Consider the following 25,576-nt stretch of genomic DNA (forward strand, 5'->3'; position numbering starts at 1 on the left):
AATCAGCCACCCGAACATCAGACACATCAACTATGCAGTCTGAATACACATTCCCCTCATCAAATATTTAATAAAAAACCATTACAACCATCCCACACCTTTATCACTTGCAAGCTTGCGACAGTAAAATAAAATAATTTTTTTCTTCCTGTTCAAATCTATGATTATTGCCATGACATTACCTTTAAAACATGCATTATCACACGTTATGGGTTATAAAACTAAATTGTTATTGCATTACATTTAAAGAATTGCGAAAAAGCATCAGAAAAATACCGAAACGTTGTTTCGCCGACTCTTGTAGCTTTTCGTCTGAAGTCATTGACGATAAATGTGTGTCTTGTGTGGCTTTTAAATGTCATTTTTGGTGCGCAGGGAAGATTACCTAGTGGTTTATAAATGATATTGCCTGATAGCAAAGGATTTATTCGATTTCCGTGTTGTTGTTGTTTTTTCTCTCTTTCTCTATATGTTCGTGGTTATGTGACTTGAATCGATAACGATGGACGGGACGACAAGTAACTGCACTGCATGAACTCTGGAGTTTAATTCTTTTTCCGATGGAAAATGCAGAGATCGTTCGATTTGTACGTGAAAACTATTGCGGAATGGAAGGGAAACGAAATTTCCATTTCTGAAACTGATGGCACCAGAAGGCCACAAAATTGTATTATTACCGTCCATATTCATTCATTCATATGCGGTTGAAGACAACATATTTATGTGCAGAAAGTATTTCATTCAGTAAGATCATTATTCCGACCAGAAGACGTCGTCAGTTTAACAATAATTTTGTGTGTTATATTGTTTGAGGTAGAAAATGAACAAAAAAAATATTTTTTTTTGTTCATTTTTCCGAAATAATGATGGCATATGGTGAATAAAGCAAATACAAAACTCACGTAAGCAATATGCGGTTCTATGTAACTGTAATTTTGGTTAACGTGATGAATGCCATTCATCGACTCACGTAAGGGCGATTTGAAAGTCTTATATTGACCATTCGATTCACATATCAATGCGCCACATATAGTTTCATTACATACGTTTATAACGTATACGTTTACATGATTTGCGATAACCGATGGATTTCACATTTTAAAATATCAAGAGAAAAAGAAATCGAATTAATTTTCTAACATTGGAACCCATTTACGAAGCTGGTATGCATCCGACTAACAGTTGGCTTTCGAAACGATTTTGTGATCTATAGTAATGTATCAATCACACCATATAACTCCCATAAATGATGCCAATCATAAATGCACCATTCCCATAAGGCAACGTAAAGATTTATTTTGCGGTTAGAGACCAACGTTAAATTTTCAATCTCATTAAACGCATTCCGAAATGTACAAAATATATAAAGTTGAACCACATATATAGTCTAATGTTGGTATTATTACCCATGCTGCATAGCGCTATAGTATGGTTCGTATATACTAACAAGCATAAAATCAAAATTTATTTACTGAATCAAATGATTAATTAATCCTCAATAAATAAGCCCTCTCTTTGCGATATTATCGAAAATTATAGGTAAATGAGTATGTTATTGAGTAATTGTTTTGTACTCGTAAATCACGAATGTAATGGGAATTTTCAAGTAACCAACGAACGGTTCAATTTATCGAGAAGAAAAAAACAGAAAATACCAAAAACGGTCAGGAGTCTTTTGCAGTGTAGTACGTTTTAATCGAATAGATGGAAATTGCATGGTTGAAATTTCTGATAGGAATCCAATTGTGACATTGTTGAACGCGGTTCGCAATAAACTCATGATTGAAATTTGATTTTCGAATAGTCTGGATGGAACAGCGAAGTTAGAGTGGACAACTTCTCAAGCCTTCATTTTTGTTTAAAAACGTTCTGACAAAGCTGCGAGTTTTTTTATGTAACCTTTGCAATTACCGGGATGAAATAGTCGATAGTCGAAGTAGCCACGGATCATTGTGAAGTAGCTCGATGAATTCAAGTGCTTTGGATGATGTTGTGGGAAGAGTGGCGACTACTTGTTGTGGGTACCACAACTCTAGAGCCAGTTTTTGTCGAAAAAAAAACTTTTAAATTGTGACCTCCACAGCAGCCCCTCGACTCTTCTGTGGCATCTTTTTCTCCCGTTCTATGGCGCAGAGCACTTTATATTTCAATGATCACGGAACAAAATCTCAGAGAGCAGATGCATTGTGTAAGCACTAGACGACATCTGAACAAGATCATCTGCTCAAATGATCCATAGAGCTGTGTGATATAAGCGCTCTGAACGTAAGAGCATCTGCAGTCGTAATAGCGTAACACATTTTTTTTGTGCGATCACATTCCAATATTAGAAACTATGGCGCATGTGAACTACTAATCTACGATCGAAAAATGTACCGAGTTTGTCATACACTCCTCTCAATGTGTACATTAAATGTCAATCAAACGATATGTCAGAAGACAAAAAACTCATCAATTTGAAAGCTTTTTCTTTTCAATTAATTTGTATGAATATTAAAAAAATTCGATCGTGTCTACAATGGCGACACTGATGATCGAACCCGATTATTATTATAATTGTGTCCATATAGGCGCTAACAAAATTTTCATTTCGAATTTTTACATTTTTTTTTCTTGTCTATTCATTTAACAGATCCGTGTTCTTCAATCTTTTAACAATATCAATACATGTTCACCGTGATAGATTATAATGACAAAGCCTCTCGCACCACATTAAAAAAAAGACAAATAACGCGCCATACAGAACCATTACTTAGCATATTTTCTGAAACCTACTTTAGGTATCAGGCACATTTTTTTCTCTCTCAACACAAATCGAAAAAATCAAAGAATCAGAGTTGATTTATTTATAAAAAAAGCCGCAAACCAATTTTGTGACCAATCGTTGGAGTTGTCTCATCTCGAAAAATGCAAGAAAAATAACAAATTGGTGATTACAACCAGCCGTAAAGCATATTGTCTTCGTATTTCTTTTGTGCAGATTATGGTTTTTTTCGTGCTGTTGGTTATTTTCGTTTTTTTTTTGTCGTAATTCCTTGGGCAATTCTGAAAAGAATACCGCAATTTTGAGTTGACAGAGGACTAATACATATAATGATGAGATGTTCAGCCCAAACGTATTATCATGCAGTCGACTTTTTGATAAATGAAAGTGTGCGATGGAACGAATCTGTAGAAATTATTATGCAATTATATTTCGACGGAGAATGTTTGGCATGGACACGGATTGGAATTTGCCTTGCAGTCAAATGCATGAGAATATGTGTTCGGATTCACTATCCCTAATTTTTCAGCATTTGAGCTACCTTAGTTTTTCGAGTATAATTGAAGCTAGGTCGTTGCTATAACGGTATTTTATGTGATGAGTCCTAGTTGGTTACTGAGTTTTTTTTTAGCTTACTGAGAAAAAGTTCTTTGAAAACTTTTAATTTTTAACAAGTTTCCTAGATCTAATACTTCAAGGACTGAGAACAAAACCATTTATTTATGGTTTTTAAACTGTGAAGTACTAGGTTTACCATTTACTTCGAATAACACGAATTAATCTAAATCTACTACTTCAAGACCAATTTAAACTGCTAAGTACTAGATTTGTCACTTACTTCGAACAACACGAATTGTATGTGCTGCACATTCACCTAAATCTGCTATTTTGAGGTCAATACCATTGATTTATGTGGTTGAAATTGAGAATCACTAGATTTTCTATTTACTTCAAGCAACGCCAAGAAGACCAATACCATTCATTTATGTTTGTTCAACTGTGAAGTACTAGATTTTCCATGTACTACTTATTTTGTGAAGTGAGCATGTATCTAAATCGACTACTTCAGCACCAATACAATTAATTTAAATTGTTGAAACTGTGAAGTAGTAGATTTCCAATTTACTTCCTGCAGCCCGCATTGTGTGAAATATACATTCATCTAAATCTAATACATCGAGGTGGGTTTAATGAAAATAATTTTGTTTTATTGCTGCATTCTGCGGTCGCTGAATAAACTCTTCAAACTTTTCTACTGCTTCATTTTTCTTTGGTAAAATGCTTCATAAAATCCGGAAAAATCTCACACGATAAACATATTCAATGTAAAACACCAATTAAGATATTTTATGAATAACCGAAACTTCTTGACTTAAGTACATATCCCAAGGATACAAACATTAATAACATAGAATGCATGTAAGTAATTTATGCAGATTACATGCAATTGGTAATAAATCAAATTGTGTGAAGAAACCTGAAATTAACCAATCATTACATTCTGGCTTTATTGATTTTGGCGCTTCTTCGTTAGGTGTTTTTAAAAGCGATTATTAATTACAATAAATACTTGGCAATTTTACAGCATCGACTAATCGGCTATCAACTACAATCTGTCCGTTTTCAACTCAACTTAAAAAAAAAACCTTCATTCTTGTTCGGTTTGATGTTTCCCTTTCAGTGGTACGATTTTCTGTACGCTGTACATGATTTAACTTGCAAAGAACGATTAATAATTTTCGTTTTAAAAATTACGTTGCAATTATTATTCATTGCATGCGGAGAGTGAATGTATATATGTATATTATGAGGTATGCGCTGTTATCTCTCTGTGTAGATGATGAAGATAAAAGTAAAAGCTTGCGCACTCGTGCCATTAACGCATTTGATTAATACGAAATCAGTTTGCAAGATCCATAATTACGTTAACGATAAATTGAATCAATTATTGGCAAAAATCACTTATACCATACAGTCAGATGTTAAGAGTTTTCAGTTCGGTTTATACGGAACGGTACAAAATGTTTAGATAATTTTCGATATGTCCGTTTATGTAAATTTAAGGCGGCTACTAAAACTGGGAAAATGCGTGGTTGGACGGAGGGCAGAATTTTGAAATTGATTTGATCAATCGATTGAAGTGGATTTCAGAGAACTGAAATGTAAAACTTCTATCGTTTTGCCGTTTTGCATTTATTAATAGCTTTTCTGTAAGATTTTTAGTGATAGGAAAGGGTCATTCAAATCTTACGTACTTTCAAGGGTTCTTCAGGGGACAGAATAACATATCTTTAGATTAGAGAGCTTACCTGCCATAAGCTTAACAGCTCTTCCTTTCCAAAAAGGATTTGATCGAGATTACCGCTCAATCAGCGGGTAGAACTACCTTTTTATGCCGGTGTTCATGCACCAACATTACCAAAGGTGAGGCCAGAGCCCATCTCAACCCTTACTGCACTTCCCCCGGGAGCAGTACCCCAGCGCATAAAGCGCAATTGAACCGACAGCCACCACGTTTCAGCCAAGGATAGGCTCCTCAACCATCGCTGGGCCCGATACCGAGAGTTTCTCTGGTTCTCGGGGGGCTTCCAGCTCCCGTGGTACCGATACAAACCCTCGGGTAGGGTACGTGGTTGGTATGACCACTTCGGATGGAATCATGAACTCCCAGCTCCGATCGACTTGCATCAAATTCCGCGGGGTTGCAACGCCCCGAGGGAACTTCGTGGAATGGGCCGGGACTGCTCGGTTTAGAAGCAGAACCGACTTTTCCGTCAGTAATACTGACACCAGTAGTTCCCATTTTGCGGTCTTCAGGGGACATTTGGGACTTACTTTGCACATTTTCTTTTGAATGGGTTTTCATTGTCGATGATAGAGGTGAGCGCCGGCGCCAGTCGCGCCGATCGCCGCCAAAATTTTCAGTAAAAAGTAAGCCGCCGCCGGTCGAAATTTTAAATTGTTCAGCCGATCGCGCCGCCGCCGATAAAAATAAAACACTGCGCCGCCGCTGCGCCGCCGGTTTTTTTTTTCATCATTTTTCGGCGCAAAGTAGAGGTAATTGAGAATGATTTCGTTTCAACAAGTACGAGTAAAAATAAATTTTTATCAAAAAACACAATAGAATTGAGTGAGAAAAACCAACATCTTGCATGTGTCCAAAATGAGAAGGAATGGTAGACAACTAATACTTGACTAATGATTCGAAAAAATCTGTATAAGTGATGGTATCTTGTAAAAATGAGCTCGTGTGAAAAGTAAACTCCTTCGCTACGCTCGTATACGTTGATGTTGATAAAAAGAGAATAATATTTTGGTAATTCTATATCACCAATCAATAACATCAGTAAGTGATTTTATATGCTTCGCTTTTTACTATCAGATTTTTCAACTTTCTTCTTTATTGACCATGGAAAAGTTTCGGCTGGTATGTAGCTGATTGGATACTTTATGTACGGTTTGGATTTTGAAAACTTGAAATTAGTGAAAATTGGTGGTCTTTTTACAAAAAGTTTAATAAAAAGTCAATTACTTATTTTTCCGTTTGAAAATCCAACTTTTAAGGGAACAGCTATTTGAAAAAATGACTCAAAACCGGAGTTCCTAAGATATTAGTTTCATTGAGAATGTCTTGGACCGCTTTTTGTCACAACAATCAACTGAATATTCAGCACTGGTCTTCAAATGAAATATTTTAGAGTAACGGGATTTTTTTTTGAAAAGTAATAACAATTCGGCATATAGCGCCGATTTTTGCGCCGAAATGCGCCGCCGCCGCCGGTTAAAAATTGTATTGCGCCGAAGCGAGCCGCCGAAAAAAAAACTTCAGTCTATTCACGCCGCCGCCGATTTTCTGAAAAATGTTTACAGCCGCCGCCGAACAAAAGTTGACCGGCGCACACCTCTAGTCGATGCTGAAGTAACGGGAAAATACGCAGTTTCTATAATCAATTTATCTTTAGATGTGCGTAATTTGTGGGAGGATAAGGGTGTTCTATAAAACGAGCAAATGTGTGAAGTGAGCAGTACTATTTAAATGACCCCTAAAATATTCAAACTAGGAACCACCTTACTAAAAACCAAATCCTCTAATTTCAGCTTAAAAATCAGTGAACATGACGTGTGACAATAAAGTACAATCGTTGCGACATCCCTACGAGCTTCGACAAATAGATGCTGAATTGAATTTTCCAATAATAACAAATATCAAACAACCGACCTGCCTAAAGGACGATACTCAACGAAGCACCGACAGTTTGATTTATCAAATAACAACTTCATAAATATATATGGGTAAGTGAATATATCTCAGTTCTAATTTAAACCGCGAATCTTGATATGAAAATGAAATATAAACTGCTGCGCTCTGCATAAGCACCAGCCAAAAAGAACAACCCAAAAAATCCAATGAATGAAAGTGCATTCCATTATTAGCATGGTAATATTTATATGCAATAGTTGGAAACTGTTACAAATGCATCGGATGTACATCGTACGCTTCGTTGTTTTCCACAACGCTGTTTTTATTCTCGTTGTTGTTGTTTTTTTTTTTCTCTCTTCTTTTTCATAAAACAAAAATATTTATTATCGCCATATAAGACTTGATTTCGTTTGAAAAAGTCAGCAAATGGCTCAATAAATTTATGCTAAATTCAAATATATTTCTTTCTTGCACTTTATATCCAGCTGAGGCAATGGAATAAAGTGTTTGTCAATATAAGAGATTTGCTTCATTTTTTGTTGTTGCAGTTGTTGCAATTCTTCGTTAACCATTCGCTTTAGTCGGTGTATATGAAAGTGTTTTTTCTCTCTCCATATTTCTGTGCTATTCTTTATCTTTATCGATTTTCTGCATGTTGTTACATTCGTCATTTTACTAAATTTGAAAATAATGTTAAAACAATGCACAAACATTTGTTAGGAGAGAATTTGTTTCGTCGGTAATGCATTCTTGGTCGCTTCCTTCAAAAATGTTTGATATGTTATGTGAACTTTATTTTGTGAGGGCATTGTCTCTATTCAATTAATCTCACTTGCGAAACTTACAACTACTCGCGAGCAAGGACTTGCGATTACTTGAAAGTGTAATCTATTCAAAGACTGGTAACGACATACGAATATATAATTGCAGAGAAGAGACATGACCATTTAGCGAATTATAAGAAAAATGAAATTTCACTGATTTAGCTTCATTTCGAATAGGCTGACTATTCGTTTCTCTTCTGTGAACTATCAACAAACAAACAAGTGTGGATTAGAGCAACATTTCTCAGTACTGTCTTTGGTTGACCCTAGCATCAAGGCTTCTGTACCTCTTCTGTAACTTCACACCATTTTTCATGGACAACATCGAAAATATCAATTTGTGAAAAAATTGAATATTCGTCCGAGTCGGCAGTGACTTTGACTTTTGATTTTTTTTCTTTTTACAAATTGGCACACAAACATTGGTATATTATATCCCCCGAAAACCCGTGCTTCCACCAACGTAATATACACATACTAAGCGAGCTAGCCTTAATCTGTTTTCTATTAAATTTTGGTGCTCAAAAGATCGACTCGGTGGTAGTGACATAGCTGATTTTTGCGGGTGTGACGAAAACAATTCCCACAATCTATTCGTAATGATGTTAAATCATTGATGTTCATTTTTCTTATAACTCGCTATAATTGTACATGTACACTTTCTCTATTTACATATTTATCAGAACCATTTGGGGAACAAATGAAAATAAAGGGTCTTTAACAGTGTTTAATAAACAGCAACCATCCTTTTCAAAGTCTTTACCAAATCATTTTCTGCAACTTCAGTCACCCTCACCTCTGAGAAGCTCTATTACACAACACACCTTCACTGAGGATGCGCCCTTGCTTTGCCGAGAGTTCAAAAGTCAATAAACATTTTCAGTCAAAAACATCTGGATTATCAATAAATTACAGTTTAGGCGAAGAAATTGATTAACAGATGGAAAGGTAATAGTAACATATTTTCGTATCTTAGTTTTATGTACCGTATGGAACGAATAAAGTATCAAGCGTCCGCCTTCTACCATATAATTAACGGTTTGCAGCCGGCATATTTTCCTATTGGATTTGAACAAACAGAAGGTTCTACAGAGGATTTCTTTCTGGTTTTTAAAAGTTTTATTAATAATTTAAATATCTTTCTAATAAAATGTTGTAATAAAACGTAATATATCTGTGACCATCCCGACCTCTCCTTTGTTTCAAATACAATAGAAACCAATCCCTCCAATTATTTGGTCAAAACTACAGTACAGTAATATAAATTTCGCGTGATCTTATTCCATATTAGCCGTACTTTTTTCGCCCTCAAAATACAAAATGCCGTTTTAATGCATTCAAATCAGAGTTATTTAAAATAAAAGGAAAAATATACACAAAAAAACCGAACGAAAAAAGAAAATTCTCCATTACTTTTTTGTTGTAATAACATTAACATTATAAAACGTATGCCGCTGGGTATCATTGTTCAGATAAATGCCACACTTATCTTGTGATAGTCGTCTTTGGTAGGCGTTGTCCATAACAATGGTCTTTTTCGAGAAAGAGAAACATAAAAAAAAATTCAATATTTTATCTTTACATTTGCTATCAGTTCAATAACGTTAATATATTTCACAATTGCCCATACAATATCGAGTTTAGTCGTGGGCACACACATCATATCAATAAAACGTAATTTAGGACTATGAGTATTATGCTGGCATTTTCATCCGTTATTGAAGTTTATGTGATAAAATTAAAATTGAATGATCGACTGAACGTTACAGCTAGATAAACAATCTAACCGCATACAGGTAACCATTCACGTACGGCAATCGTATATTGGCATTTGTGATTTTCACATTCAATAGATGACACTACTTTCTTTTTTGAATTATTTGAATATCGAACAGAAGTGTATTCCACACAACAAACAATTGTCGCCGAATTCTATAAAAAAGGTGATTTAGAACAGAGGGTGCGATATATAGAAAGTAACTCTTTCTTCTACACATGTAAATCGCCATTTGGCTATTTTCATTGAAGGGTGGGACGCTAAGCGGAAAATAATTGTACCAATCAAAGTGCCTTAACGAAGAAAGTACTGACACAGTAAATTTTGAAAATAGCCACTAGGGCAGCGATGTTCGAAAACTAAGAGAAAAATGTAACAGAGCAACGCCATCTGTTATCAACTCTCTGTTTTTACATTTGTCCTGCACAAAAAACCTGCAGCGAATGAAGAACAATGAAACAAATGTGTGCTATTCTACAGGCCAACCTTCTTGTCGAATAATCAGTAAATCTGTTATTTCCGTCGTTTAGTTGCAACTATTGTCTATTGATTCCTTCAAAATCTATTACTTCATTTCGTACAACAAACGTATGGCTATAAAGGTCGACGCAACACAACACGTTATCGATAACAGATGAAAACTTTGCCTTTCCTTTTGCATTTGTTATCCATTTTACCGTCACCTCATAGGTGTTTTCGCAATCTATCAAGAGGAGATCGAATTTTATCAACTCGTTCAGTTTTTTTAAATGATTTGTTAATGGTTTGTCTGATTTCCTAACTTCGCGGAAAATTATTAAATCGATGTGTCGAAGCTATCTACTCCTACCTCCTACGTTCGAAATTACTCTAACCAATTCATTTCTTCTTGATGTAATTGTAACGAATATATGTTGATTACAGTTAGCGTTCGAAAAGAGTGTTTAATGTCCATGCACTAGACATGTGATCACGGATACTATAATTATGGTATTCCATTGAAATTCGTATATTTTTCTTAGTTTTTGGATTTTCTTTGTTCCGGATATGCGTGACATAAAAAGTATATATTTTTATAGTGATTTGAAACTATAATATTACTCAATACAACAAAAAAAGAAGAAGAATCTGGCAAGTAAACAAAACACAAAAGACAAATAGTTCCAAACATTCTAACTCCAATTTGTATATGTTATTCGACAAAAATAGCATAGAACAAACATACACTTGGTCGTCAATAATTGTAAACACGCATGTCACAAATTCTATATATCGGCGATAGTGTCAAATGGCGCATGCACTCTTTACAGAATAAATTGTTTATGTTATCGGATCTGGAAATAGACGCAGAGAATACGGTTTTCTTTTTAACCAGAAAATTGTTGTAAAATATGAGTGAGTTTCCTATACGATATTGGTTGTGTTGATGTGTAACAAAGGTATTCGGATACATGCACCATAAGGCTAATTGCCCGGAATTATGTAGTATGAAGATGAAATTAGCTTAAGTGTTATTAGCATTAAGTATTGTTCGACGATACTCTTCTTGTGAGAATCGATAAAATTTAAACTCAAAACTCTATTGGTGAGCACATATTTAATGAAGATTCTCAGAACACGGTTTGCATCCGAGCCTACATCTAACAATGCTGATATTGAATATTAAATTTAAATCAATTAATCCAAGCTACCCGAGATTAAGATGATTCGTTGAAACTTACATGAAAAAATATTCTCCTAACATCTCCATCGGGGTACCAAAAGTAGCTATTCATTGGAAACGAAATGGAAATTTACCCAACTTTAGTGTTAAAAGCCAGGTACGTATTTTTGCTGGTTGATACATGCGTAGAGAACCATACTTTTCGTGTTTGAAGCACTACCTGCGACGCTTTTAGTATTTAGGAAAATCCGTTACAAAACTCATAAAAATGAATAGTCTTGGCTTCGCCTCGAATCAACAAACTTCACACGAAAACTCTACCTTTCAGTTTTCTTGTCATGTAGATAACTATTTCAACATTATATCTCAAAGCTTTCTATGTTCTAATTTTGCTAACTCAGTTACGAATCTTGACAGTTAGCGTTACGAATCTTTGGGAGCTATGAATCCTTGAGTTGGAAAGTTAGAAGTTTTATCAATAAATCTTTTACTACTGCAAAATTCATGCAAAATCTATTACTTCATTTGTTTTAAAATATCGGTTTGGCAAAACAATAAGATCTAGTTAATCGTGCATCATCGCTTGGGAGCTCTTGCTTGTGATTTCTAGTAAAATATGTGTTAAAACTAAAGAAGTAAAAGATTTTTGACCAAACTCAATCGACAGATATAAAGAAACTTTTCGTAAAATGATGTTTCTGTTTGGTTATATTATACGAACTTCCGAATTTGAACAGGAAAATGGCAAAATTGAGTAAGAAATTATTGGAAACTGTGGAAATTTTGCGAATAACTTTCCTAATTTCACTGTTCCGTTCAGAACTTAAATAATGAATTCGTGCGGGCATTCCATTCCTATTGGCTTATTCTCTTTTAAACTTTTTAAATAAATTTAATTCAGACACACTTATCGGGTTAATCTGTCTCCATATCATATTTCTCGGTTTGTACATTAAACGTAAGCGAACAACAGCACATAAAAGTCAATTTGAATGCATGTGGGATTCATGTATGAATGGAATATATTGTTATAATATCTTGTCACTTTAATACCATTTTTTCCCCTCGAGTATGAAAGATTGGAGGTTATTGTACGCGTTATCAGATTTCAATGTTCTTTTCATAAAGAAGTCTTAGATTTAGTCAGTCGTTTCAGTCGTCGTTGCAAGAGATGAAAGACGTAAAATGACATTTGAACGATTTTTTTTTCATTCGTAGCTCGTTTTTTCAACAGAATTTGTCTCGTGACCACGCTGTTTTACATCTTATATAGTCTTATCGCTCAATCATCTTAACAGATGTAAATAAAAGAAAATCGTTGTCTTATACAATTTCGAAATGGTTTGTTGTTTTTTTTCGTGAGCGATATGACTGACATTGTAACTGGTTAGGTTATTTAACTCATTTTGCCATATATTTAAAGACAAGAGCCACATAAAAAAAATAATCAAACTGGCCAATCCATCTAAAAAAAATTACGTTTCTTACTTTCTTAGCGCTTCTCGCTTCGATGTAATTGGAAAATTGCATTTTACAATTCAGTCTTGTCGCAACAACGCCTTTCGCTGTAAATCTATGTTGATTCGTCGAAAGTTATAAAATCCCATTTCACTGACCATCATAATTCATCCATCAACATGTTGAAAATCATAACTATGACATAATCCAGGCGTGCGTAAACATTGCGCTCACCGTGTGTGTACCAGGTAAATCGTAGAGCTGCATTCATTCATCAAAACCGCATATTAAAGTATAAGTCCATCAAATCGGAAACGAGTAGAAAATGTTACTTTGCTAATTAAACCAACAAACTGCATGTGTGCACATGTTAATAATGTGATGATTGTGGGGGTATGTTCATTAAATCGCTGTCCATACATAGAAGCAATAACGGTTTTAGTTATGCTGAATGGATAAACAAGAGTACGATGTTTAATCATTGAAACACATTATGAAGTATGCTGCATCCACGCATGTTTCACAGATTTTTAATTTTTTTTTACGTTCTGTTGATTCACCATCAACTTTTGCTATATAGATTTGCGAGCATCGAGTTCAATTTGTTTGCATTTTGCCGATGAATAGATGTCAGCCGATAAATGGAATTGGGTTTATAGATTTAAGGGCGCAAATGTGATTAATGAATTAATCAAATGTTATTGAACGTAAGCATGGAGACTTTGTTGGCGGCTTTATAAATATCAACGACGTTAAAGTGATTTTATTGATATTTGAAACGATTCATATGAATACGAATAGACAAGGCTTCTATCATGCATGTGATCTTTAAAAAACACAATTTTAGATTTATCAGAGTTTTAAAAATCATCAACGTTGACAGTCTATGAAATTTTGGCGCAAAATTTGAATTCGCTGAGGCGTATTTGAATTTTGCGCCTAAATATCATAGACTGGAAACACGACTTAGACTGGGACCATCGATGACCTTTATGACCGTGGCACAATCATACACAATTGATCACCTTGACAATATAGCCAATATTTCATATGACTCAACATTCCCATTCGCAATATTTATGTGACAGTTTATCTGTCAATTCTTATGTCAATTTTAATATCGGGTCTATGTCACTCTCATTGTGCGCGAGGCCCTTTAAAACTCTTACAAAACTGTCAAATGTGTTTTTTTATAGAATGAAGTAACTGTAATCTAAAATTTTAAACTTAACAATAATTTGGACACAACAATACCCATTTCCCACTTATGCAAACCGTTTATTGTGTACTGAAGTTTTAAACGTACAACTGAGTCCATCAAATATGTATTGAGTGTTCGTATCACACTCACTTCACTACGAAATGTGAAAATCTGACAAAATCCAAAGTCCTTAATTATACTCAAAACTCCATAACAATAGAAAAGAAACTGCCACGCGTGACGAATGATAAATAATGATTGATACAAAGAGCTGTGTTTTATTTTCAAAAAACTTAAAAAGGATACGTCGTGAACCCAATTTTTTTTTTGTCTAAAAAAAGGACTCAAACATCATTTGTCATCCATATGTAGCAGGGCCTATAAAAATCCCGAACAAGTGGATTTCTTTTGTTGTTCATCTGTAGTTAAGGTGAGAACTCATATATAAGTGATAATGATGAATTCGCTTTTTTTATGTCTGCCTTCGTAAATTTTACGTATACCGATCATGTAGAACCATTAGATTTGATGGGAATCGTGAGAATTTTTCTCATATTATTTCGATCTTGGATAATTATTTTATCAAAATAATATTCAATCAAACGGTTCAACTTTTGAAAATAATAGAACGAAATTATACATTAATTAGATCGATGGCTGTTATATTGATTGTTATGCCAGTGGTATATATTTATTTAATTAACCAATTAAAAATGTTTTCGGTAAGTAATATATGCCGATGGTAGAAATGCTCCCGGTTTACCAGTATAATGGAACAATATGAAATATTGTTGGCTTTTTAATGGAGTGGATGATATTTTGTATGAGGTTGTTGTCGATGCTAACAAGTACGTTTCAATAGTTACACGGTTATTATTGAGTACAATGGTGAAAGCAAATAAAATCGGTGCTTGATCAAGTTTTTGACCAGAAAACTAGTTTTTCGTCGATAAATTTAATTAGAAACATAAGACCCGTACGAATAGTGGACGTTATAATTTTCCATAAAAGTTCATAAGATCACTCGAGACAGAGACAAAAATTAATACTTTTATTGTACAGCTGAACAGCCTTACCTTCGCTCAATCCGTGAACCGATTTTAGAATAAAAAAAATTTGTGTATGTACATAAGACATAAGACTATAACTGATTTTAGTTGCATATTACTTAAGAGTCATGACCAGCCATAGTACCTTGCTCCAAGTGTCCTAGCTGAGGACACATTGACCCGATTTTTATAAACTTTTTTCCCTAGTTGGTATCGTCAATACCCTTGAAAGAGATGAGAATCGGTTAAAATTTACTTGATTTGTGTGTGAAAAACACCTCGGTCCCATCAGTATCTACCTCACTCTAAGTAGGGTTCCCATTCATCCTCTTTTTAGAGGACATGTCCTCTTTTTTCATCTCGTTATTCTTTTTTACTAAAATTCTAGGAACATAACTTTTTGAAGAAGACGTCGTCTTTGTCCTCTTTTTTTCCGCTCTTCTTCCTATTTAAGTAAATTTGTTGCAGCTCATACCTAAAGAACGAAAAATTTTCGCTGCGCGGATTAACTAATAATCTTATCTGTCAGAGAATCTCTGAACGGTAATACAACAAAATCTTCATCACAAAAAAAAAAAAATTCGCTCGCTCCGCTCGCATTCTTTAGCACCTCATTTTTTCATACATTAAAATAAAAGTTAGTCATTTTACAAGAACAGCGTAGCGTTGTGTGAGATACCAAAGATCACGCAAGGATAAGGTAAAACGAAGTCTGTATTCAGGTAATATGGAGTGGATGTTATCACTGAGAAGGAATCCAAAAGAATATCAGGAAGATTTCAATGCACACAGAATTTTTTGTTTTTACCATGAACTGGTGTAAATTACACAATAGTTTTACAAACAGCATGTACAGTTGCTGTAATTCCGTGTCAGAAATTCACTTTTCGTCCTCTTTTTTGAATATCAAGGCGTCCTCTTTTTGTCCTCTTTTTTGATGCCGAAATGTCTTCTTTTTCAAAATTGAGACACTAGCTCACGAACCACTAACGAACCACTTTTTAAAAACTTTTCCTACAGTCAAAGGCAGTCAATTTTCAGCATAAATTAGCTTCAGCTGATCCATACAAACAATCACAACCGTTTATACGTCTTTATACGGTTTTACCACTATCATGCGCGTGCGTGTAGCAGCTTCAACCGTATGAACAAGGAAAACCAGTTTTGATTGTATGTGTGGATCAGCTGAAAAACAGCTGAAGCAAATTTATGCTGAAAATTGACTGCCTTTGACTGTAACTAGTTTTGAAAAATATAGCGACTTCGTCGCGTATTTCTGCCGTTGTTTAGGGAAAACATTGTCTATATCTTGCTCGTGCTGGAAACATCTCATTCACTAAAAAAGGCCTTTCAGCATGGAAAAGGAAAATGACTATCAGATGCGTCGAATGTCGTACATTTGAAGCACGGCTTTCGACGCCCCCATCATGTAAAATCTATTACAAAACTCAAGATAAAAATTAAAAGTGTTGGACACTTAAGAAAGACAGATGTTATGGTCTCAAGTCCTTGTGTTGCTCACTGTCCTCGACCAAAATAATAAAAACAACTTTTGTGTTTGTTGTGTTCATTATTTACCTTTCAAAAAAAAAGTCTCGGCTTCGCCTCGGATCAACAAAATTCACACAAAAACTCTAATTTTCGTAGAATAATATTTTTCGAGTTGGATGTAGTTTGTAAGCATATAAATGGTAAATGAGTAAGAGAAATGATGAACTGGTATAACTTAACATATTTTCAAGTTATTCCCTTTGCGAATGAGATCCACAAACTTCAATTTCAGATTATTATCTCACTCGTTACGCCGTTTACCTTTGCCATAGCGCCGTTAACGTTTTATTCACAAAAAATACGGAGGATAAAAAATCTTTTATCTTTTCTATTTTGAAGATCCTTGTCAGATTCATAACAATCATATATTGACCCAACAGACGCAATATATTTTAATGAAAAATAAAATGAGGAAAAAAAAGTTCCCAAAAAATGCATTGTCATAAAACAAATTTGTGCACACTTTGATGAATCCTTAAAAGGATGTAAAAACAGAAAACCCTCCAATCATTGCATTTAAGACCAACGTATAATATTTGTTGAATATTGTGCTTTAAACAGGGAATTTATGTGTAACATTTGTATGATTTTTCAAGCGTGAAGTATTGAAAATAATTTCAAAAATAAATATTGAGCAATTTTTTCATATGGATTTAGCCAACGTTTTCCAATGATGAAAGAATGCAATAATACCTTCCATTTCTTCGGGGAATGTACATTTTGTTATTGTTCAATAGGAAAATGGATGCGTCGATAAAACGTACTCATTCACATAGACGATGTACACTGAATAGATCACCCGAATACTACTCCTCAATTCTGCGACTTCGAATGTGTTATCGTTCGATGAATACAACTGATACACGATTGAACGGCTCTGAATAAGATTTTTTGTTTTTAATCAAAAGGACTGTTGTCTGATTTGAAAAGACAGTCGACCACCGTTTCGATCTGTGAGAAAATTAAATAAATCTTTCGACGTTTTGCATTAATATGCAGTTCAAAAATACCACTTATCATCAGACCCCATGGCGAAAGTGGTACTCGATACACAGTGCTCCATCGAACACTATACCGATTTGCACACTATAAGACTAGTTCTGCAACTACAGTAGCAGTAGCCAACCGTATAACGTTTGCAAGATTTGTGAGACAGAAGTACTTCAGTAACACTACTTCTTTCCAACTCATCAAAAAACTAATGCTAAGATGATTATATTTCAAGTCTTAACGTTTCCATTGGATGTTCAATCAACCATCAATGATGAACTCTTTTACTTCTTTTGTTTAAATTGCTTTTACGAGAAATCGTAATGTTACAAAGCTATTTACGTAAACGGAGATCTTGCACATGTTTTTTGTTACCAAAACTCCGACACCTTATTTAAGGATCATTCTGATGTGCTTTTCTTCGCAGTATGTGTTGCTCTGTTGTGGCTATAGCTACAGTACTCCAGCACGTGAAGTGTAAGCTTTTTAGTGATGAGGCGTTTTGAAGAATTTTATTTCTTCATTTAGCTAATGATTCACTGAAAAATAGCGTGTATAAAGTTATGACTACCTCTCGTAGTTTGGTAATTTCTTTGCCACTGTCGCTATGGCCTGATGAGAAATGGTATTCTTGAACTGCATATTAATGCAACATGTCAAAGACATATTTAAGTTTCTCACAGATCGAAACAGTGGTCAAACGTACATCGATTGAGGATCATAGTTTCAGCTTTTCGCAGTGTCTAATTTATGATTTTTCTGAAAAGTTAACGAAATAAAATACAGAATTCCGTGGCCAGACTTCGTGAGATAGGCATTTTAGGTGGAATTTTTCTGAAAAAAATATTACCAGTTAAATGGAGAACCCCCTTGCACTATCCTTGTAACGGTACAGACTGGTTCTTTCAAGTAATTCTAATGCAAACACATCATTTACATGCAAGTTTCATATAGGAGTATTTTATAGTAACAAGCTTGCTTTCGGATATACAAACTCTAGACTTGTTGAAAAGACAGTTACCGAAGCAAGTTGCTTAAAAACAAACAAGTGAGTTTGCGAGTATCACAAAGTTGTTTCCGAAGTAATGAAGCACGTAGCAGCATCCACATAGGACATTGAAAAATAAAATTAAAATTAACTGAAAATTGTGAAAATGTAATGGATGATTTCCGCAGGGAGGAAATTGCTATGTAATGGTCAACGCTCGCATTGGGCAGGTAGTAAAATAATATTTTGAAAGCGAAAAGCGATGTGACGTGATATAATCTTTCGAAGAGAACCGTAAGCGTAGAATTGTAGAACAACAATCGATTCGGATAAGTAAACAGCGAACAAATGATACAAGAGCAAACCAGAAGTTATCGAGAAAAAAAGTCGTTTTAGTTGTTCCCACTCAAAACATTCGAATGGCTTTGTGTGAATTGCCACAAGCAACTGAACATTTTGTAATAAAATAAGAACAAAAATTTCAATTAAATTTATCTTGTCATCTAGTGAATTCAGACAATGAAACGAAATTTATTTTTCTAAACCGAAAATTTCGATGTTGAATGATGAATTTGAATTAGTATTGATATGTAGTCAATATCGTGCGAATTATTATAGCCAACAGTACCAACAGTGTAACCACAAAATCATCGAATTTTCTTGATAGTATTTCAATGCGTGATGCTGTTGGTTTTCGTGTGTAACTCAATAATTATTCATTTCAAACAAGATTGTTGTCTAATACAACGCAGGCAAATACAAACAGCAAAATGCTGTCTCGTCTCTCGTTGATATGATCAATGACGCAAGCATTAGAGTGTAATGAATTAAAATGTTTATTTTCCATCTGACATTTACTGACAGTCTTATTTATTGCTTTACGTTGTGATTTGGACAGATACAAAAAAACAAATTTTATTTCATTTTCACATTTCAATGACACACCTATTCCATATCTGTACGAATTACAAAACCACTACAGTTGTCCCATAGAAAAAGATTAAATTTTATTTTTTTTTAGTTTCAACTAAAGTTTAAAATCCCATTGGACAAATCTGTTCTACCAATGAACACTCAGTGCTATACACGCCATTAATGGCGTTGACAAATTTTTCACATGTCATATGTCCCATTTATACCACTCATCACGTTGACATTATATATGTAACGATGTCGTCCCATTGTCATTTGATATGTTCATTCACAATTTTGTTATAGCCTACCTTCGTTTCGGTTATACACGCATTTGTGATTGAATATAATGTAGAGATTACGAGCATCTATTGTACTATATGAGAATATCTGCAGGCTTGAAAATCTTATTCAACATTTTGATTAGGGGCGGTTAATATTACTATATATATATGCACTCGTATAGCATTACATAATGCTGTGTATAGATAGACCATATTTTCAACCTGAGTGATCGCATTGTTCGATATGTATTTCGGTATTGAAACTATTTTTTAGGTATGTGCATTGCATATTATTCATATGAAGAGGCAATCTATTCATTGTACACAAGAGTAGGTTGGATGTAATGTTATAAATAAAAAAAAAAAACTTAAAAGTATATTTGAGCAGATGCGCTTTGATCAATTTGGAAATGGAGATTTTGTTAAGTAGCCCATACCACACATTTTAGATGTTATTGTATAATATTACAATGTATTACGGATTACCGTTCTGGTATACCGATAACAAGCGAATATTTCGAGTATATTTTTGCAAGACATCAACATATGCACCAAATGTTGTCAGATATCCGAATATTTTTTTCAGCGATCCGTTCCTATTTTCCAAGCAATATTTTTAAAATTGTTCATGTAATGGACAATTTAAAATAAGTTCTTTGAGCTCTGTGTTAGTGTTTGTGTGAAATTCGTTGCAATTAACAAGATAATTGTATGGGATCACTTAATTGCAGCATTTTCTTTGGGTATGCTGCTTCTTGTCGACTGACAATAAGGAAAGAATCGGCAATAAAATCAATACTTCCTAATGAGTCAATGAAACAAAGAACGTTTTCTCTAAAAGAATTACTCAACGAACGTATAGAAAGCGTCTGAGGAGTGTTGGTTTCATTCCAATCGGAGACTTTCGATATTAATAATTTCCATTACCGAAACATCTTTGATTCGATAGTTCATTTTATCACATTTCACTAAATGTGAGAATTGCGAGGACTGGGGAAAGCTCTGCTGGCTGCTGGTGTGATAGTTCATTCGTTAATAATTCGTAGTTTCTACTCAGTTTTGTCAGAATCAATTTTAGAGAAGTAATGGAAAGAAGACTGAGTGATAATGAAAGCTACGAATTCAATCGTCTCTATTCAGTTATCATTCTTTCGCTGTTGGGCTGATATTGGAGTTATGACTTCAATGCGCAGCGCGTTAACCTTTGGAGCAAAGAGGATATCCTTAACTGTAAAAATAAAAGAAATTAGCGGGTGCACACATTCTTTGACATTTCTCATGATGCGCCCATATTTAAAAAAAAATTGCCCATTTGCTCGCTAATTCTGCACGGGCGATTCGCTCATCTCTATCGAAGTTTTATTTACATTCAATCGATAATGCTGCCCTCCACAGTTCAATTTTCCTTTTTTGGTAGGCTTGAAAATTAAAATAACTCGCCTCCGGTTCGAGCTGCAAACGCAACACCTGGTAAAATAAAAAGTTGCACAGAAGCCCGAAATCTACTATTACAATCTTCTCATCCATATTACTGTTCTCATTTTTCTTACAATATGTCTTGTCATATTTTTATAGAAATTATCTTAAAACCAAGTATCGTAAAGGTCTGTTTGAGAAGTTTAATCATATTCTTTCTCTCATAGTTCAACGAATTTCGTTTTAATAGGAAACTTTTAAATGGGTAGCACAAAGTGATTACAACTAAAAGAACTTGAAATTAATTTTCCCTTTGGTGATTGCAAAGTTTGACGTATTTCACCGAACAGATATTGTAAGAAGAGCAATCGTTTTACCTTGTTAGTATTGTAAATTGCATTAAAATTAGCTTTCTGAAAACTTTGTTACATTACTACCTTTTGGATGGGCCAGGTCCGTTGACTCACTGAATTTCTCCAACAATTTTTGAAATTGTTGACCTGCTTTTTCATAAACTACATTTTCGAACCCCAGTGAAAATGTCGGTCTCACGAGACCATGAAATACGTATTCTCAACGGTCTAATTCCAGTCTCAAAATTGCTGGAATTCTCAATTAGGTCTCAAAATATTTTTGTTTTTGCTAAAATCATTTCGGATGAACAAATGAGAATACCGTAGACCAAACGAGTAGTCTCTTTTCGAATATTATTTCGCCAGACTGTGCGAGACTGGATGAGTCGTCTCGTTGCAGTAATATACTCAGATCGCTTGAGACGAAACAAGTAGTCTCTTTGCTAACATTTATTGGTGAACTGTGCGAAACTGGATGAGTGGTCTCGTTTGAAGAAAATATTTTCTTCGATATCTGAGACCGGTTGAGTGGTCTTGTTTGAAGAAAATATTTTCTTTGATATCTGAGACCGGTTGAGTGGTCTTGTTTGAAGAAAATATTTTCTTTGATATCTGAGACCGAGTGAGTGGTCTTTTTGGAAGAAAATATTTTCTTCAATTACTGAGACCGGTTGAGTGGTCTCATTTGAAGAAAATATTTTCTTTGATATCTGAGACCGGTTGAGTGGTCTCATTTGAAGAAAATATTTTCTTTGATATCTGAGACCGGTTGAGTGGTCTCATTTGAAGAAAATATTTTCTTTGATATCTGAGACCGGTTGAGTGGTCTCATTTGAAGAAATAATTTTTCCGATTTCTGAGACCGGTTGAGTGTTCTCATTTGAAGAAAATATTTTTTCAATTCTTTGAGACCGGTCGAGTGGTCTCTTTTGAAGAAAATATTTTTTCAATGCTTTGAGACCGGTCGAGTGGTCTCTGTTGAAGAAAATATTTTTGGCAATTCTTTGAGACCGGTCGAGTGGTCTCTTTTGAAGAAAATATTTTTGGAAATTCTTTGAGACCGGTCGAGTGGTCTCTTTTGAAGAAAATATTTTTTCAATTCTTTGAGACCGGTCGAGTGGTCTCTTTTGAAGAAAATATTTTTTCAATTCTTTGAGACCGGTCGAGTGGTCTCTTTCGAAGAAAATATTTTTTCAATTCTTTGAGACCGGTCGAGTGGTCTCTTTCGAAGAAAATGCTAATTTTAAAAATAAATGCAACCGAATAGTTGAGGTTTTGCGTTCTTTTGGTTCGTTCTGCAGATCCAGTGAGACAACTGTTTTAAATTAAATCAAACGTTTTATTAACAAAGGAAATTGAATTGGTCAAAACAACGAAAAAAGTATGAAAACGACGCTTTTTGCGTCAACAAAATGAAAAAAGATAAATGCGAATGTACACTAAAGGTACGAAAATGACGTTTTTTGCGTCAACAAAACGAAAAAAGATAAATGCGTATTAGCTCGGAAACAAATGACAAAACGCAACCGTTTCTCAAATCGGAGTTTGACGGGAAATTTCAATTGATGAAATAAATGTGTTTGTGTCTCAGCTCTCTCCTTATATAGCAAAACATAAATGACGAAAATATTCAAGTGATAGATTTTGGATTTTGAAAAAAGTATGTACCAGATTTAATGATTGTGTTGGGATGGTTTAGAGATTTAAAACATAAAGGCTCTGGCAACCGAGCGGTATTACATTTTCCATCGAAAATTCAATTTCAGCTGTTTTAGTTTTTCATATCACACTGTTCATTATAATGAGTTTCATTTATTTTTGGTGTTGTTGATCTTGAGGGTGTAGACAGTATCCATAATGCAAGAAAATATTTTCTTCAAATGAGACCACTCAACCGGTCTCAGATATCGAAGAAAATATTTTCTTCAAATGAGACCACTGAACCGGTCTCAGTAATCGAAGATAATATTTTCTTCAAATGAGACCACTGAACCGGTCTCAGAAATCGAAAAAATTATTTCTTCAAATGAGACCACTAAACCGGTCTCAGAAATCGAAAAAATATTTTCTTCAAATGAGACCACTCAACCGGTCTCAGATATCAAAGAAAATATTTTCTTCAAATGAGACCACTCAACCGGTCTCAGATATCAAAGAAAATATTTTCTTCAAATGAGACCACTGAACCGGTCTCAGTAATCGAAGATAATATTTTCTTCAAATGAGACCACTGAACCGGTCTCAGAAATCGAAAAAATTATTTCTTCAAATGAGACCACTAAACCGGTCTCAGAAATCGAAAAAATGATTTCTTCAAATGAGACCACTCTACCGGTCTCAGAAATCGAAAAAATGATTTCTTCAAATGAGACCACTCTACCGGTCTCAGTAATTGAAGAAAATATTTTCTTCCAAAAAGACCACTCACTCGGTCTCAGCTATCAAAGAAAATATTTTCTTCAAATGAGACCACTCAACCGGTCTCATATATCAAAGAAAATATTTTCTTCAAATGAGACCACTCAACCGGTCTCAGTAATTGAAGAAAATATTTTCTTCCAAAAAGACCACTCACTCGGTCTCAGATATCGAAGAAAATATTTTCTTCAAATGAGACCACTGAACCGGTCTCAGTAATTGAAGAAATTATTTTCTTCAAAAAATACCACTCACTCGGTCTCAAGCCGCCTGCCAATGAGACTGCTCATCCGACCTCGGAAATTGTAACAACGCTTCAAAATTAGAACTCCAAATAGATATATCTGATTTAGCAGCACGTGAACGTCGACGGCCGTCCAAATTGAAAGTTAAGCATCATTCGTCGCGGTTAGTACTTGGATGGGTGACCGGAAAAAACATTACAAACAAAAAAAGGTAAAATAAAAAAATTCAAATATTACTAACGATTCTACAATTTCAGTCAGTTTGGTCTAGCGAATTATAAAAAAAGTAAAGGGTAGTGGCCATCTGTGAACTCAACATAGAAGTACAAAAAAAATCTTCCGATAAATAACGAACGAAGAAAAAAGTTCTAAAAAGAAATCAAATATGAAAAGTCTCAAACGGTCTAGAAAAAACTGAAAAAAGAGAAGTCTCAAACGGTCTAGAAAAAACTCAAAAATTCGAAGTCTGAAAAAGTTTTTTTTTTTATGACACTCATTTATCCTCATCCAGTCTCACAAGGTCTAACAAATCCAAAATGAGACCACTCATCCATTCTCACAACGTCTAACAAACCCAAAAGGAGACCACTCATCCAGTCTCACAAGGTCTAACAAATCCAAAATGAGACCACTCATCCAGTCTCACTACGTCTAGCAAATCCGAAACCAGACCACTCATCCAGTCTCACTACGTCTAGCAAATCCGAAACCAGACCACTCATCCAGTCTCACTACGTCTAGCAAATCCGAAACCAGACCACTCATCCAGTCTCACTACGTCTAGCAAATCCGAGACCAGACCACTCATCCAGTCTCACTACGTCTAGCAAATCCGAAAGCAGACCACTCATCCAGTCTCACTACGTCTAGCAAATCCGAAAGCAGACCACTCAGTCAGTCTCACTACGTCTAGCAAATCCGAAAGCAGACCACTCAGTCAGTCTCACTACGTCTAGCAAATCCGAAAGCAGACCACTCAGTCAGACTAGAACATCCTCAAATGAGTCTAAAGAGAGACGTCTCATGAATTTTGGATGAACTCCGATGAACTATTTCGATAAATTCTCGGTCTCAAATATTCTCAAAGGCTCGAAATACGTAGTCTCACGGCCATACAAAAGTTTCGGTCTCAAAAAGGGTCTCAAATACGTTTTTTTTTTTTACCGGGGAATCTTCACATTCGTTGATTTTTTTGGAAACAACTACCACGAAATAACGTAAAAAACTCTTTTCGCATCCTAGGATATTACTCCGACAGTTTTTATTAACAAATTTCTTTCCTTGTCGAATTAAAACGTTTTTAGAAATTCGGTAAGAATTACTCGAGTAATCGTGTTATCTAGCGTCGAGCCAAAATTATTTTAGGAGTATCACTGACAAACCCCTTCTTCGAAATTAACATCAGGAATTTCTTTCCTCGTCAAATAAAAACAAAGTTTTTGTAAATCCGAAGAGAATTTTTCAAGTTATTGTGTTGTTAAGGAATTGCTATAGCGCGACAAA

General features: G+C 34.7%; 1 protein-coding gene across 1 annotated transcript in view; it reads left to right on the forward strand.

Moving 5' to 3' along the window:
- Positions 1-25,576, forward strand: part of LOC119077594 (zinc finger protein basonuclin-2) — a 160,152-nt gene that overhangs the window by 48,003 nt on the left and 86,573 nt on the right. The window contains exon 2 of the mRNA XM_037184803.1: positions 6,863-7,057. The gene's annotated coding sequence lies outside the window, so the exon portion shown is untranslated. The remainder of the gene's footprint in view (positions 1-6,862; positions 7,058-25,576) is intronic.

The sequence above is a fragment of the Bradysia coprophila genome, unplaced genomic scaffold (assembly GCF_014529535.1).
Source record: "Bradysia coprophila strain Holo2 unplaced genomic scaffold, BU_Bcop_v1 contig_24, whole genome shotgun sequence".
Taxonomy (NCBI): Eukaryota; Metazoa; Arthropoda; class Insecta; order Diptera; family Sciaridae; genus Bradysia; species Bradysia coprophila.